This window comes from Leptopilina heterotoma, unplaced genomic scaffold (assembly GCF_015476425.1).
Source record: "Leptopilina heterotoma isolate Lh14 unplaced genomic scaffold, ASM1547642v1 Lhet_282, whole genome shotgun sequence".
Taxonomy (NCBI): Eukaryota; Metazoa; Arthropoda; class Insecta; order Hymenoptera; family Figitidae; genus Leptopilina; species Leptopilina heterotoma.
Genome location: NW_025110989.1, coordinates 248,331 through 266,068, shown reverse-complemented (window position 1 = coordinate 266,068; position 17,738 = coordinate 248,331). Strand labels below are relative to the sequence as shown.

At 31.8% G+C, this 17,738-nt stretch overlaps 1 protein-coding gene across 1 annotated transcript in view; it reads right to left on the bottom strand.

Annotated features, from left to right (window-relative positions):
• Nucleotides 1–273: 273 nt before the first annotated feature.
• The window catches only part of LOC122504189, a 224,133-nt gene continuing 206,668 nt past the window's right edge, over nucleotides 274–17,738 (bottom strand). The window contains exon 7 of the transcript XR_006301816.1: nucleotides 274–305. The gene's annotated coding sequence lies outside the window, so the exon portion shown is untranslated. The remainder of the gene's footprint in view (nucleotides 306–17,738) is intronic.

Genomic DNA, 17,738 nt, shown 5'->3' with positions numbered 1-17,738 from the left:
AGAAAATTAAAAATTAAACTTTTATTGAAAAAAATTTAAATTTTAAACATTTTTTTTAAATATTAAAAATTGAAAATTTTTAAAACATTTTTTTGAAAATGTAGCAATTATTTTGACGAACTAGACGAGTTGTTATTCCCCCGTGAATGGTGATGACATTAGTATCAAACAAGTCACTTGTACCCGCGGTCATGTTGTGTACAGATATCCCATTGTTGCATACTTCTAACAATTTACTCCTCTCTGTACAATACAACCACTCAATAGGCACCTTAATATTGCGTGCGATTGAAATGTAATCAGCACTGAAACAAGAAAAATTGAAATATTGTTAAAAATACTTTTCTTATAATTATTTTTTATATTAAAAAAGAAAGTATTTACACAACTTTTTTTAAGTTTCTTCGGAAAAATTTTATTTTGAAAATTGGCTAAATATTCAAAATCTTTCGAACGAAACAAAATCAAAAAAACAATTTTGTTAAAAAAATAATATCGTTTTAATTATTTTTTTACATTAAAAAAATTAAGTATTTTCACAACTTTTTTTCAAATTTCTTCGGAAAAAAATTTTATTTTGAAAAAATGACTGAAAACAATTTTGTTAAAAAAATAATTTTGTTTTAATTATTTTTTACATTAAAAAAATAAAGTATTTTCACAACTTTTTTTTCAAATTTCTTCGGAAAAAATTTTATTTTGAAAAAATGACTGAATATTAAAAACAAATGTAATCAGCACTGAAACAAGAAAAAATAGAAATATTGTTAAAAATACTTTTGTTATAATTATTTTTTACATTAAAAAAGAAAGTATTTGCACAACTTTTTTTAAGTTTCTTCGTAAAAATTTTATTTATTTATTTCTGTATTTAAATCTATGTAACTTTTTAACCACGGCATTTGTTTGAAACTTAAAACTCTATGAATTTTTGATAATTTCATTCCCAAACTCAAATATAATTTTAAATTTCTATAATGCACAACGTAATTTTTTTTAGGATAAAGCGTTGTCATTAATTTCGAAATTTTTGATTTTGACTGAGGTGGTACAAAGTGCTCAGAACACAAAGGTCAATCCTTATGAAAATTATGCAATTCCACAGGATATTCAAAATCGACTTCGAGAATATAGCCGACTGATGAATCATCGGCTATTTTTACGTAATCAATTTTAGAAAAATCCTCAACCCACTGAAAATCTTGATAAGGCAAAAATTCAGACATAGATGCACCATATTGATTATTTATGTCAAAATACATTATATATGATTCTGTTTTGGATGAATCAAATTTTGAACCCATATATCTATTATTAGCTTTTGAATGTCTATTAAAGCATTGTGAGACACCACCTCTGATACCAGATTCAACGTCTTTTGTAAATGAAATATACTTTTCTTTATTTGTGGGCAATAAACTAATATTTCCCTCAAAACCTGTAGCGAGAGCTTTAATGAAAAAATGCGAATCATAGCCAGACAAATTGTGAAAGACAACAGGAATAATGTGTGAGTATTGGAAATTTACATTGCAGGCTTGATGAGCTGGACCACGATATTTACCAGTAAAATGGCAATGATCGCGGTGTCTAATTTCATTTACCTGAAATGGTTTTTCACAAATGTGGCATAAAGGTTGTGTGTGAAAATTATTTATTTCATCATTTGTTAATTTTTTCATTGGAACTATATGTGAAAAATATATTGTGTGGACATTGAGTGCTAAATTTTTTAATTCATTAATAAACCACTCAATACAATCTTGGCCGCGATAAAGATTTGATTTCGTTAGTGACTCATCAAAACTGCAATGTAAATTATACGCTACACTTGTCGGAACATGCTTTTGAACATTGCAGGTGTTCATGTTTGTCTCTACAATTGGTTCCAATAGACATTCAGTATCTGCATAAATTACGAAAGGAACAGGATCTTTATTACGGTAATTTTTAAATGCCAAAATGTTATCTTTTTTACTAGGTAAAATTACTCTACAATTATTCTTTTCCTCACAAGTCATTCTGTGTCTTTCATATGAACTTTGTACAACAAAATGACATAAACATATGTCACATATTAAAATACGATGTTCATTTTTTGATATTTGTGCATTAATTAATCTTGATAAATTTTTAATTAATGTAAAATGGTAAATTGGTTTTGTTCCATCAGTTTCATTTGTTTCAATCATTAATATATGCACAACTTTAAAATTTGGATTATTTTTACTTAAATAAATTGGAACAATTTCTACTTTTTTTCTTTTATCATCATTTTCATCTATAGCATAAACATTAATTCTCAAGTCATTCATTTTCTCAAATTTGTTTATATCAGTTAAGCTAATTGGAAATTCAATGCCATCGTATTTTAATATGTGACTATAGTGGGGATAAGAATAAACACGAGAAACATGATCTCTAGCGGGATGTAAAGCTGCTGTTACACACCAAAGAAAACAGTAGCGATCGTTGTTTTTAATATTAACTACTGCTTTCTTATTTTGAATTATTTTTGGTAATTCAATAAAAGTGGAATATCCCACTAAAAATGCGTCATATTTGTTTATATTTACAAGTAAATGTAAAATTTCATTTAAACTCCAACCTGATTGATTTTCAAAAAAGTTTTCGATTTTTATCAAAACTGCATCTCTCACATCTCTGTCATACCATTCATTTAAATCAGTTGAAAGAGAAATGATTGTATTACGTGTAGAAACATGTTTTACATCATTAATCATTTCTCCTTCTTTTAATGTTTCAAATTTTCCATAAAAAATTATATTAACTTTTAAATTTTGAATTAGATTTTCTTTTACTTTGTTAGTTATTAAAGATTTTGCATCTTCCAAAAAATGTCTCAAGTCTTTATGTTTTAAATTTATTACTGACCCTGTTTGTATTCTGTTTACAAAAGCATTCTCCAAATCTTGCCATTGAATTCGATTAATATTCTCTTCTTCTTCATTTTCTGCCGATAAACGTCCACCACTTTTTAGCAACAGCTGTTTGAATTTTTCTTGAAATGCTTTAAAAAGTCCTAAAGATGCAACCACACTTTGTTTTTTTCCCTATTCCTTTCTGATGTCTCAACAAGAAATGATACCCTTTAGACAATCCTTATTAATAAAATCAGACTTTTGTCTGTACATTGCATAGAATTCAAAATTTCTATTATATTCCTTCTTTTTACACTCTAAGGAATGCGAAAATACTATTAAGAAAATTATGTGTGTATGTGTATATGTGTGTATGTGTGTATGTGTGTATGTGTGTATGTGGTATGTATGTCCGCAAATTTTCGATCGCGTATCACGGAAAAACGGTTCGATCGTTTGAAGTGAAACTTGGCAGTCTTTTAGGCATTAGCCTAACTTAAAATCCTAGCGATAGTAGATTAAAAAATATTAATATGGACGAAAGTTATGCCATTTTTTCAAAAATTCGAAAATTCGAAATTTTTAGTTTTTTCATATACTTTAGTGAATTGTACTTAAACTTGGTACAGGGTTAATTTTAGTGTTTTTTATGAAGATTTAATCGTCAGAATAATAAAATTTTGAATAACAAATAAAAAGTGTTAGATTTAAATATTGAAAAATTAAAAAGTTTAAAAATTGAAATTTTTTTGTAATTAATTTTTATACGGTTGTATTTCTTAGGTCAACAATAAAAATTTGTTGTTGAAATCATAAGTTTACTTTCTTAAAAGAATTCTATTAGGTCAGAATATTAACAATATCCATATAATTAATATGAGACTTTTGTCAGTATGTTGCACAGAATTCAAAATTGCTATTATATTTTATTAATTAATGATCAAAAAATGAAAAACTCAAATTTCATTCTGATGACTAAATTGTAATAAAAAATACTAAAATTAACCCTGTATAAAATTTAAGTAAAATTAATGACAATAATTATTTCAAAAGATAAATTTTGAATTTTAAAAATTTTGAAAATATATAGCACTAGCTGTCATGTCGTACCCGTCTTCGACGGGTTTTAGTTTCTACCAATACATTTAACAATGTTTCTACCAATCTGCGGAAAATCAAAAATACCCGGGATAAATTAATTAATAATTAATAATTAGTTAATTAATAATAATTAATAATTAGTTAATAATTAATTAATTAATAATTAGTTACCATTAGCTATTTCGGTAGTATAATTATACTATTTGAATAGTCTCCACCCTTTAGCAAAAAATAAAAAATTATCAAAAATTCGAGAAACCGAATTTCTTAAAATTTAACATTTTTTTCTTCTCTTTTATATCATTAAGCTTAATTATTTTTGTACTCTTCAAAAATACTTTACTTATATTTAATAGTCTCCACCCTTTGGTAAAAAATCTAAAATTATGGAAAATTAGCAAAAATTCATAAAACCGAATTTATTAAAATTCAACATTTTTTCTTCTCTTTTATGGCTTTTGGCTTCATTATTTTTGGGCTCTTCAAAAATACTTTACCTAATTTGTTATCTCCACCCTTTGGTAAAAAATCTAAAATTATGGAAAAATAGCAAAAATGCAAAAAAATGAATTTCTTAAAATTAAACATGTTTCCTTCTTTTTATGGCATTTAGCTTTATTATTTTTGTGCTCTTAAAAATACTTTACTTATTCAATAGTCTCCACCCTTCGGTAAAAAATCTAAAATTATGGAAAATTATCAAAAATTCAAAAAACCGAATTTCTTAAAATTCAACATTTTTCCTTCTTTTTTATAGCATTTAGCTTTATTATTTTTGTGCTCTTAAAAAATACTTTACCTAATTTGTTATCTCCACCCTTCGGTAAAAAATCTAAAATTATGGAAAATTAGCAAAAATTCAAAAAACCGAATTTCTTAAAATTCAACATTTTTCCTTCTTTTTTATGGCATTTAGCTAATTATTTTTGTTTAATGTAGCAAATTTTTTACTTTACATACTGATCTTTAAATAAAAAACTTTAATAACTTTTCCTGAAAAGCTTGCTTAAAGATTAAAAATCACTATTTTCTTAGAAAAAAGTTGATCTAAAAAAACGAAAAAAAATTTCAAAATACATCTTTTTTAAAAATTTTATCGTAGAAATGGGTTGTATTTATCTGAAAAAGTTAGCTAAGGATAGTTTTTTCATTCATTTTACAAAAGATAAAAAATTTGCATTTTTTTGTTTTTTTGAATTTTTTGGAAAAATTTCATAACTTTTGTTCAAGTTAATATTTTTTAATCGGATAAGGCTATGATTGTAAGTTACTTTAATACCTAATAGACTGCCAAATTTCACTTTAATTGGTTGAACCGTTTTCAATTGATGCGCGAACAAAGTTTTGCATACAGACAGAGACAGACAGACAGAAATTTTTTTTACATTTTTAGAATTCTAATGTCTCAAAACGAAAAAATATATAAAAATTTTCAAGTTTGGAGCAATGTACAGATAGTAATCTGATTTTATTAATATAGATAATGTTCGTTCACATTAATAACTTTTAGTTTACTATAGCTACACTAAAAAAAGTTATATGATTCAAGTAATTATAATTATTTGAAAAATAATATCTTATTTAAAAAGTTTTTATTTCGATCTAATAAGGATTTATTTCGTTTAAATAATTTTATTTAGTTGAATCAAATAAATCTTAATTGGATTAATTAAATAAATACTTGACTCTAATAAATAAATTTATTTAACACAAATCATTTCTAAATTTTATATTTTTTCATGGATTGCTTCTAAACTTTCTATAGTTGAGTATTACATGTTATTTAGTCACATTTTAGCATAATTTTTCAAAAATACTTTCTTATAACGAAGATGTAAGTATAAAAATGTTTTGAATATCAAAAAATTGAAAAAATTATAATTGATACCAATTGCTATGAAGCTTAATTCAGTAGTATTTGTGGGCTCTCTGATTTAACTTTTAGAGATATCTTGATCAATGTAAAGACAAAAGTTAAACACGGTGTTTATTTTGGTTTAAAACAATTTCCGGCTTTGTCCAAATTTTTCCTGGTTTACTGGACGGGTTTTTTTTAATAATACATTTAACAGGGTGTTTACCAACCAGAAAAGACGTAAAATATCAGGGAATTTAATGTAACCGAGAAAAACTGGATCTACTTGCTATACAATTAGTTCGAATTAGACTGTACTATAACTCAAAAAACTGGAGGAAATTTTAGATTGATTTTAATACATTATATTGATTGAAGTACTACAAATTGAGAAATATTGTTTTCTGCATTTGAATTAGTTAAAAATAACTAATTTGATAATAAAAAGTCGGTCACTGTTTCAAATGGTATTATTTTCCTAATGAAATAGACAATAGTAACTAATTATTATTTTTTCCCTGTCAAATTAAATTCCCGGCTATTTTCCGGTTTTCTAGGTTGGTAGATACACTGTTAAGTGCATTATCAGAAACTACAACCCGTCGAAGACGGGTACGACAGCTAGTGGTATATATATATATAGATGCAAAACTCCCTCTCAAAGATTGATTCTCCCACCTCTTTTGAAAATTAATACACTCTCCCCTTTTTAAATTGATAAAAAATGACGTCAGAACAAAACAATTAAAATTGTCAGATAATGACTAATTTCCTCTCCACCCCCTTTTTGAAAAGTAATACTCCCATGCCTCTTTTTTTTAACAGTTTAGATAAAGTCAAAAACCGTTAAAAATTTGCAGACAATGAATCCCCCTTTTTTCAAGGTTAAAAATAGTAATAATAATAATAGATAAAAATTGATAAATAATACTTACCCCCCAATACAGCATTAACGTCCTCTTCTTTAACGACCCCCCCTTGAAACATAATACCCCCTTTTTCAAGATTAGATGAATCTTACCTCCGTTCTTCAGGACAAGGCCGAGGTTACGGCTCTTGTCAGTAAAAAGACCCTCGAAATTCGGGAACTTGACGAAACAACTTCAGAAGAGGACGTTTTAACCGTCTTAAAGCAGAAGTTGCAAAAGCCCGAGTTAGATGTGACTTGCCGACTTCTGACGCGTTTTGGTGGTACGAAAGTGGCACTAGTACGCTTGAGTGAAACGGACAGCGAGAGTCTGCTTAAGCTAGGCAAAGTGCGTATTGGTTGGATAAACGCATCCATCCGAACGCACTTAGAAGTGACAAGATGTCAAAAGTGCCTAGCCTATGGACACGTGACCCGAATTTGCAAGGGCCCCGACAGAACAAAAAACTGTCGGAGATGCGGCGAAGCGGGACACTTCTCCAAAAAGTGTACTAGTGACAAGCCAAAGTGCATAACGTGTACAGATTTGGGAAAAACGGAAGTCAACCATATCCCTGGAAGAATTTCCTGCCCGGTTTACAAGGAGGAACTGGAGAAACTTAAAAGGGCAAATCCCTAAAGCTCCTTCAAGTCAACCTGCATACAAGTAAGGATGCACAGGTGCTCCTGATGCAAACAGCTAGGGAAAATGAGGTCGATATCCTGTTCTGCAGTGAGCAGTATCAAGGAAGCGACCTCGCACCTTGGTATCAGGATAAGGCGAAGAGAGCCGCCATCAAGCTGTGAAACCCAGAATTGCGGGTTGACAAGTTCTTGGAGACAAGCAGCGGGTTTGTGTGGATAGAGGTGGCTAACATACGTATGTATAGCTGCTACTTCTCACCCAACGACCCGCTGACCACCTTCGAAGCCAATATAGTAGACCTAGAATCGAGCCTCATAGAATCCAAGCTGGATGTCATCATCACTGGTGATTTTAACGCAAAGTCGCCAGAGTGGGGTGAGACGAGACTCGACAAGAGAGGAATCCGTATTGGAAAAATGATCTCCAGAAACGACTTATTGGCAGTAAACCGAGGCAATACATGGACTTTTAGACGAGGTGCGATCGGATCAATTATAGATCTAACAATCGCATCGTCTAAACTATTTAGCCGCATAACCGACTGGCGGGTCCCTGAGGAATATACCGCAAGTGACCACCAGTACATTGAGTTCTCAGTCTCGATGGGAGACACACGAGGAGGAAAAAGACAGGATGCTCCTAGTCGCAAAACCTCCTCGTGGAATATGAAGAGACTCGACAAGGAAAAGTTCGGCCGGTCCCTAAGAGAAGCCCTTTTAATTGAGGACTTGGGCTGGGTGAAGAGGCCGAGCAGTCTGGATGGGAAGGTGCGAACGGTGAGGAACATGATAGTTACCGCATGCAATGCGTCAATGCCACGCAAAGGCGCCACTCCCGTAAGAAAATCCTTGCACTGGTGGTCAGAGAAGCTAGCCTCCTTGAGAAAGGAATGCCTCAAAGCAAGAAGGACATATACCCGATCTAAGGGAGATCCCTTGCTGAAAGAGGCTTTCAAGGAGGCGAAAAAGGACCTCAAGAAAGAGATCCGCAAGTCGCGACGCCGTAGCTGGAAGGACCTAATCGAGGAAGTCGATAAGGACCCATGGGGTCTGGCTTTTAAAATCGTGACTAAGAAAATAGTGACGAGGCAAAAGACCCCCGGCCTGGACAATCCCGATTGGGTCAGAAAGATAATAAGTTCTTTGTTTCCTCCTGCGGAGCCATACCTTAGAAGGGACTGGAGTTTTTGCAAAGTCGAAGAGGAAGAACTCTTCACACTTAGTGAACTGCAAAAAGCAGGCAAAAGATTGAAAACAGGCAAGGCGCCTGGAATCGATGGGATAAGTAACGAGATCCTAAAGTTGGTAATCGACACTTCACCCCAGATTCTGCTTCGATGCTTCAATCTTTGCCTTGAGAGAGGAGAGTTCTTCCGCGACTGGAAGCGACAGAGGTTAGTCCTCCTAAGGAAAGGTGAAAAACCTCTAGATAAGGTTTCATCGTACAGGCCTATATGCCTGCTAGATACGATGGGTAAACTTCTAGAGGATATGGTTCTGCAGAGAATGCAAAGCCACTTGACCGAAGAGAATCGTCTATCCGATCACCAATTTGGTTTCCGTAAAGGCAAGTCCACGGTTGATGCCATCCAGGCAGTTGTGGACATAGCCAAAGCAGGAAAAAACAAATTGGGACCTGGGAAAAAGAAGAGCTTCTGCGCGTTGGTAGCAATTGACATACGCAACGCGTTTAATTCCGCAAGATGGAAAGATATCATCGAGTCGATGAAAAAGAAAAACATGCCGCCCTACTTGTTGCGGATAATGGATAATTATCTTAGCGACAGGTGGGTTATATATGAGGGAGACACCTGCACTCTCAAGGAAGAGATGCAGCGTGGGGCTCCTCAAGGCTCGAGGGTGGGTCCATTTGTATGGAATGTATCTTACGATGATTTTCTGCGAATGGATCTGCCCGAAGGTGCGGTGATCATCGGCTTTGCGGACGACGCGTTATTCGTGTGCACTGCCGAAAGTGAGGAGGCTCTTGGGACATTGGTGAACGAATGTCTGCGACTAGCTAAAAGCTGGCTGGATACCAGAGGTCTTGAAATGGCCCATGGAAAAGACCGAGGCACTGCTGGTCACAGACAGACGTGGTTATGAGCTCCCACGAATCGTGATAGACGGATTCGAGGTCAAGTGGAGTAAGCAAATTAAATATTTTGGTGTGGAGTTAGATGGAAGGTTAAACTTCCACCACCACATGGCTACGGCGTCAAATAAGGCGATCGAGTGTGCGGCTAATCTTTCACGGCTAATGCCAAATGTTGGCGGACCCCGTGAACAAAAAAGAAGACTGGTGGCGAGTGTCGCCCACGCTAAAATGCTCTATGCAGCACCAGCGTGGGCCCCATCCCTGAGGAGTAAAAGATGTGTGACCATCTGTGAAAAGATACTGTCTGCGCAGAGATCGATAACAACGCGTATCATCTCTGCATATAAGACGGTATCTACGAGTGCTGTGCAGGTCCTTGCAAGTGTCCCGCCAGCAGATCTTTTGGCGAGGGAAAGGGAAGAAATGTTTCTCTTTTCTAAAGAAAGCAGTTCCTTGAATGAGGAATTAAGACCAAGCAAGGGCCTGATCCGCAAAGAAGCGAAGTACAGGCTCATAGAAAGATGGCAAGAAAGATGGGATGGTGAGGAAAAAGGTCGATGGACTTATCGCCTTATCCCGGCACTCGCCACCTGGATAAATAGGAAACACGGTCAGGTTTCCTATTATATGACTCAGGCGCTCACAGGTCACGGGTGTTTTAACTTGTACCTGTGTCGCTTTAAATTACGCGAGGACAAGGTGTGTGCATATTGCCAGTTCCCTGAGGACAACGCGGAGCACACCCTCTTCTCATGCAAGAAATGGGACTTGGAGAGGCAGGCCATGTTCGAAGGTGTAAACAGTCAAGTTACACCGGAGAACATGGTATCGCTGATGACCCAGTCAGAGGAGAATTGGCGGCAAGTCGAGAACTTCATAATCTCGGTTATGTCGAGGAAGGATCTCGACGGCCGCCAAAAAAGCGTAATTTAAACAGCTTTTAATTTATTCGTTTGTTTTTTATTAATTTATTTTGTGATTTATTTGTCCTTATACAATTTTAATTTATTCCGTTTTATGTTTTTAATATTATATACGCGTTTTTTTTTTTTTTATATATATCCGTTTGCAATTTTATCTTTTGACTGTTTACACTTGATTAAACATTTTTTTTATTATTGCTGTGCTGTTAATTCCGCTTTTATATTGAAATAGTTTTAAATTTTCAACTATTAACGCAGGATAACCGCAGAGAAAAGCAGAAAGTCGCATTAGCGAAAGAGTTGGAGCGCCACCCTCGAAGGCTAAAGTCTTACGACAGTTCCGAGGGAGGGTAAAGGGCTCCAAATGAAGGGTTACGGGTTTTAGTGGGTCGGGCTGGTAGTAGGTCGCCAGTTTGTTAAATTTATTATAACATTTATTTATTTTTATTTTTTTTATATTTCCGTTTGTTTTTTTTTATCATACCAACCCCACATAACCTTGGAGTGCGGAATCCAAGGTATCTGTAGGCAGATTTCCCAAAAGTCCCAAAGCAAAAAATAATAATAATAATAATAATAATAATAATAATAGATAAGAAATTGATAAATAATACCCCCCCAGTGGAGGTCAGTGATATCCCCTTCCCCCTCCCTATCCCTCACACGGATACTCACCAACACTGACTCATGCTCACACGGACACGCACTAATACTACTGGGTCCAGAACCGGCACAGTATATCTTCTATGGTGGAAATAAGATTGTGGCTCATGGAAATATCGTATCAAAACAAAATAAATTTTAATTAATTCTTTATTTATTTTTACTTCCCAGTAAAGAGCCCTTTTTAAAAAGAAAGCGTCAAATTATTTTTTAAAAAATTGTTAAATGTAAAAAGTTTTGTAAAAATCAGTCAAAAATGTTGGATAATTTTAAAAGAAAGAAAAAAACCAGAAATTTTTAGAAAAAAGGGCTCCTTATTGGAGTTTTATATGAAATGAGGTTTTAAGTAAAAATTTGTTTGCAATAATACGATGTTTTTACGAGCGTCAATATTATTTTCGCCATACAAATTTACAGCTTTGACGTCGAAAATAAACTTATTACACTTGTTGCCTATAGAAAGGGGTTTTACAATAGTAGAATAGGCAATTATTATTTTAGAATAAAAAATTAATTAGCGACATTTTTTTTTGTTTAATATCTTATATAATTGAAAAATAAGAAAAAATAATTAAATTTATTATTTTTAAAAAAGTATATAAAGTAAATAAATTTTTATAGAGTAAAAAACATGATTAAAGATAATTAAACCAATATTTATAAGGTAAAAATTGATTTATTTTTTTTAAGTTATTGTAATTATAAGATTATTTTTAATTTTATCTAATATTCCAATTACTTATTAACTAATTTTTCCAAACAATAAAAAACATTTAATAAATTTTAGATATAATTTAATTTTTAACAATTCTATATATCTGTCATTTGTAATATTTTTATCGATTACAATTTAATAAATTGTACCTCTATAAGTACTAATTAGCAATTTATATTTTTATTCTTTGTAAAAAATTATGTTAATAAAATATAAAAATTTTTAAAAAAATTTCATATTTTTATTTTTAATTTTACATATTTTATATTATGTGCATAATTATTGTTACAGCCAAACTCCGTAACTTATAAATCGTTAAAACATATTTTAAAATACTTAAATAAAAACTCTACACATTACACGGAAAAAATTTTGGTGCATCATTTGCGCTGCCTATAGTACAGTTGTTGTACCAGTAGTTCGGCGCACTGTTACCTCGTTTTGGCGCGTCAGATGCACGAAAATGGGACGTATGTTATCCGTATAGGTGTAGTATATATCGTCTGCTCTATTAAATAATGCAGAGGGCTCACCAAAAGGGTGCGCCTGCTGTCACAAAACGGTACGTCTGCTATACTAAGCGCTAGGACAACATTCGTCCTGCGGTTTGGTATAGCTCGTGCACTAGTAGGAACGACTGGTGCACCAAAATTTTTTCCGTGTACTTAAATTAAATACACACAGATTGAATTTCCTGTACATCATAAATGAAATTGCATGTATCAAATAAACATCAACATTTACACAAATAACTCTTTGTAAACTCACAAAAGGAACATTCTTTTATCTTGTTTCTTTGGAACAAGTTGTCAAAAACAAACATCCAAATTAATAAAACAATATTTGATAATAATACACATTTCAAGGGTAGAAATCTTAAACAAATTGCAAAATTCCTTGATTTATTCTTTTTCTATTTTAAAGAGTTTATTAACCTTGCTTTTGAGGAAATAATTAAGAAATACTAAAATATGTGAATTGCCCAATATGAGGAGTGGTGCACCCAAGTCACTGAACTCGGAGTTCACCACTGCCTAAAACTGCAACCTTGCAGAATTGGCTTGGCAACAGTCAAGTGCAATGAACTTAACATGCGATTTCCCCTACTAAATTGTCATTCAATAAAATCAATTGACATAGGGAAATCGGGGCAGTTTAAGCCAGGCCGTTGTAGCCGGCAGTTAGCCCGGGCAGTTTAGGCCCGCAGTTCAGTCGAGGCATAGGTAGTCTGAAGTTCAAGACCGGCAATTTTGGCCGTGTTGATCGCGCAGATCTGTTAAAGTTAACATCCCTGAGCAAGGGATTTTCTTGAAAAAAGTAAAGGAATAAAAGTTTAGATAGAAAGTGAATAATTAAAGTAATCGTGTAAATTAAATAAAGAAATAAAGTTGAGTTAAAGAAATATATCGAATACGTAAATTGAGTCAAGAAGCTAAAAAATTCTCTGAAAAGAATCTAGAAAAAGAAATCAAGTAAAGTAATAAAGTGAATAAAATAAAATACAGAAGAATAATCAAAGAGAAAATAAGCATTATGTTAAAAAGTCAAAGTCAGAGAAAAAAATAAATTCATCATTTTAAAAGAATATCTAAATCCTTGAAACAACTTTATTCAGTTAGTTTTCGCGTCCTTAAATTGTGTAAATTTATAGTTCTCGTCTAAAAAGTTCTTAGTGAAAATATCGATCTAGTGATCCTAGATCTGGTATTTCCCGAATTTTCGCGACAAGTTTACACACGAAGATATTTCGAAGGCCAAGGAGACAAACATTGGATTAAAGTAACTCGTGAACAGAATTATCCAGTTGTGAGTATCGTATTTCTATGACACGCCACACACATACCACTCTTTTTATACACACTACACTCTCATTCATTCAAAAAGACAGAAATTAGATATTTCATGTATTAGGGATTTCTGGGATATAATATACTTAACATTTATCCATAAAATCAATTGTTTTTGTTCAATTTAAAATACCCTATAAAACTTCCGCTCTTTCCAATCCAAAGAATAAGGTTCTCTATCTATTGGTTGAATAATAACCAAGTAGGGAGAGAATCCACTACCTATACGATTTTCGTCCGAAGGACACGTTCGTTAAAGTTTTGTATCGCAACTTTTGGAAATTATTCTTAAACTTCTTTTTATTAAAATTAAATTTCAAAACCCTACTTTAACAATTATAAACAAAAACCTCATTATTTATGTCTTTTAGTTTAATTTTTATTATTGCAAAATAATAGTTTTACAATTTTTAACAAATTAAAAGTTACTGCCCTGTTTTATTATACTGTTATGCCTTTACGTAGGCAACCCGCTTTACTCCACCTTTCTGTTGTGCGGCCATTTTTTCCCTATGCCAAGTCACCTACAGCTGTAAATTCTAGTGGCGGAAATAAGAATGTGGCTCGTAGAAACATCGTATCGAGACAAAATAAATACTAATAAATTTTTCATTTAATTTCGCTTCCAAGTAAAGGCCCACTTTTTTGATTAACGGTGTTGCGCAATTTCAAACAGTGGTCGCCTTTTAACCCTTAAACCGCACACTGCCGAATCCATCCTTAAACCGCACACTGGGTGTGCGACACCCGGGGACTTTTAAGTGTGTTCTCCAAGCTGGAATAGGATATTATATTTTGGAAAAATTATCTTATATAGCTCAGTACATCTATTTTGAAGGAAAATAGGTTTCATAATGATTTATTTAATTTTAATAATTAAAAAAGAGTTTTTTAAAACTACTGAAATTACCTTAAACCAAAAACTGGGTGTCAAACAAGCAGAAATTTTTCGCCGACAACTTCATAAAGTTATCAAATACACAAAGACACTTGGGAGACTAATGTCCCTCACGGAACATAAAGTTAAGTACAAAATGTATCGTCCAATAACGACACATGTTCAATTTTTACGAATTTAACCGAAATATTAGAGTAAAAAGCTAGAATATGGGTGTCGCACACCCAGGGTGCGGTTTAAGGGTTAAAAATGACTGCTCAAATGTATACTTGATTAGAAAATGATTTTTCTCCCAATTTCGGGCAGTTATTGCAAAATCGGAGAAAATACAAGATATCCTGAATATTTTATCTTTCATTTGCGCGCAAGAAGTAGAAGATTTGTTTAGATTTACAACGACAGGAAGTAAAATGAGAAAATTAGATGTGCCCATTAGGTGCTGCCCTCTGGTGGTAATTTTATGTATCGCGCATTTGTTTAACTTTTTCCTATTTTACTTCCTGTCGTTGTAAATCTAAACAAATCTTTTACTTCTTGCGCGCAAATGGAAGATAAAATATTCAGGATATCTTGTATTTTCTCCGATTTTGCAATAACTGCCCGTAATTGGGAGAAAAATCATTTTCAAATCAAGTATACATTTGAGCAGCCATTTTTAAAAGGCGATCACTGCGGAACACCATTAAGTGCTTAGTTTTTTTACAAAAAATTCTTAAAGTGAAAAAATACAGGAAAGTCTTACACCAGGCCTGCACAAATGCGTTGCTCGCGAGCACTTGGCTGAGAGAGAAATTTCCCCTCCATGCGCAGCGAGGCGGAGTGAAGCAGGCATAGCGCCCGCTTGGAGGGGGAATTTCTCTCTCAGCCTCGTGCTCGCGAGCCACGCATTTGTGCAGGCCTGTCTTACACCGTGTAACACCGTTAAGTATTTTCTTCAAATTCTATAAAAATAATATCTCTTGCTCTAAATTTTTCGAAGAATATAAATTGCAAATTCGTGGTTTTCATTCACTTGTTCTATCAAATAACCACACTTTTGAAAAATATAGAACCTCTTCATCTTAGGAAATTTAAGTTATTTACATGAAATTTATCCCTCTTCTTATAATTTTACAAATTTTAACTCTATCATTATTCCTCATTTTCATTCTAGGTGTCTATTTTTTTATTTTTCAATAAAAAAAAGGTGCATATTTTTCAAAAGTGTGGTTAATTGAAAAAACAAGTGAACGAAAACGACGAATTTGCAATTAATATTCTTTGAAAAATTTCGAGAGCAAAGGAAGTTATTTTTATAGAATTTGAAGAAAATACTCAATACATGTGAATTATTTTGGTCTAGAATTAAAGAATGGAATTTGTATTTGATATTGTGCAACTATCAAATCTTAAAAAAAAATTTTCTTCAATTGGCGTGCGCTTGAATTCTAGATTTCAAAATCGCATTTTTCACGAAAAATCTCTAACTTTAAAGAATTATATTTTCAATATTTACAGTATTAAATTGGTTATATCTTACCCTGTTTGACTCTAAATTTATTGAACTTTAAAATGATCCTAGTTTGATAGCTCTAACATCTATTTTTACAGAAATATTTGAAATTGAAGTGAACTTTTTGACTCCAGTGTATAAACAAATTAATTTTTTTTAAATTTGGGCCCGATTTTTTTTTTATTTTTTAAAAATTTATTTATACCTTATAATATAGAGAAGATTTTCCAAAAAGTCCCGAAATGGGCCTGATGTGTTAAATAAGTTTTAAAACATTTTCAAAAATCACTTGCAAGGATCACAGTGGGATTTTTTTACAATTAACTTTTTAAAACTGTCTACAGCGTAGATCCTTCGATTTAAAACAAGAAACACTCAAATAGATTAAAAATTATACGCTGTAGACAGTTTTAAAAAGTTAATTGTAAAAAAATCCCACTGTGATGCTTGCAAGTGATTTTTGAAAATGTTTTAAAACTCATTTAACACATCAGGTCCATTTCGGGACTTTTTGGAAAATCTTCTCTATATTATAAAGGGGTCAGGCTTATCCAAACGGATCGGATAAATTCAAAAATTTTTTTTTTAATGAAATATCTTTTATTCTCATCTTTATGTGACAAAAATAATGTCATATAAAAAATTTAAAGCAAAAAAAAAATTTTTGTTATAGTTATTAACAAAGTTTTTAACAATATTAAATGAAAATATTTTTTTCCTGAGTTCTTTTTAACCGATTTTAAAAACAAAATAGTCGTTTTTTTCTTCTTGAAGCGTAGAATTTAAAAATATATTTCGTTTAAAATTTTTTTATCTTTTATTGTCTTTTAAATTATTTATTTATAATATTATAATAAAAAACAGTCTTCTTCACGCTATACGTAAATTTAAAAAATACTATTGTATTCTGCATACATTTTTAAGTAATAAACAATTGAGAAAAAAAGTGGCCCGCTAATAGAAATAACAATATTAAATTATTTTTGTCGCCGTGTAAGCCGTTTTGATGGTGTTCGCTGCCGCTGCGCTGTTTTCGAGTTATACATCAAGTATCAATTTGAGGTTCTTTTGTTTTTTTTAATGTTTGTCTGCTCTGCGATGGCAGTGAACACCATCAAAACGACTTATACGGCGACAAAAATAATTTAATATTGTTATTTCAATTAGCGGGCCATTTTTTTTCTCAATTGAAAAAAAAAATTTTAAACAAAATATGTTTTTAAATTCTACGCTTCAAGACAAAAAAACGCCTATTTTGTTTTTAAAAACGGTTAAAAAGAACTCAAGAAAAAAATATTTTCATTTAATATTGTTAAAAACTTTAATTGTTAATAACTATAACGAAAAATTTTTTTTTGCTTTAAATTTTTTATGACATTATTTTTGTCACATAAAGATAAGAATAAAAGATATTTAATTAAAAAAATTTTTTTTTTGAATTTATCTGATCCGTTTGGCTAAGCCTGACCCAAAGTATAAATAAATTTAAAAAAAATATAATACATCCGGCCCAAAGTTAAAAAAAAATTAATTTATTTATAAAAAAAATTTTTTGTTTACATTTTCTAAAAGCCGAAAGAAAACTAAAACTTTCATTCTTTGATAACTTTTTCCTAAACTCAATATTTTCGGACTTATATGCTACTGAATATAGGTCTACAAATAAAAGTCGAAAATTTCGAAAATTCATAACTCGAAAATTTGGACAATTA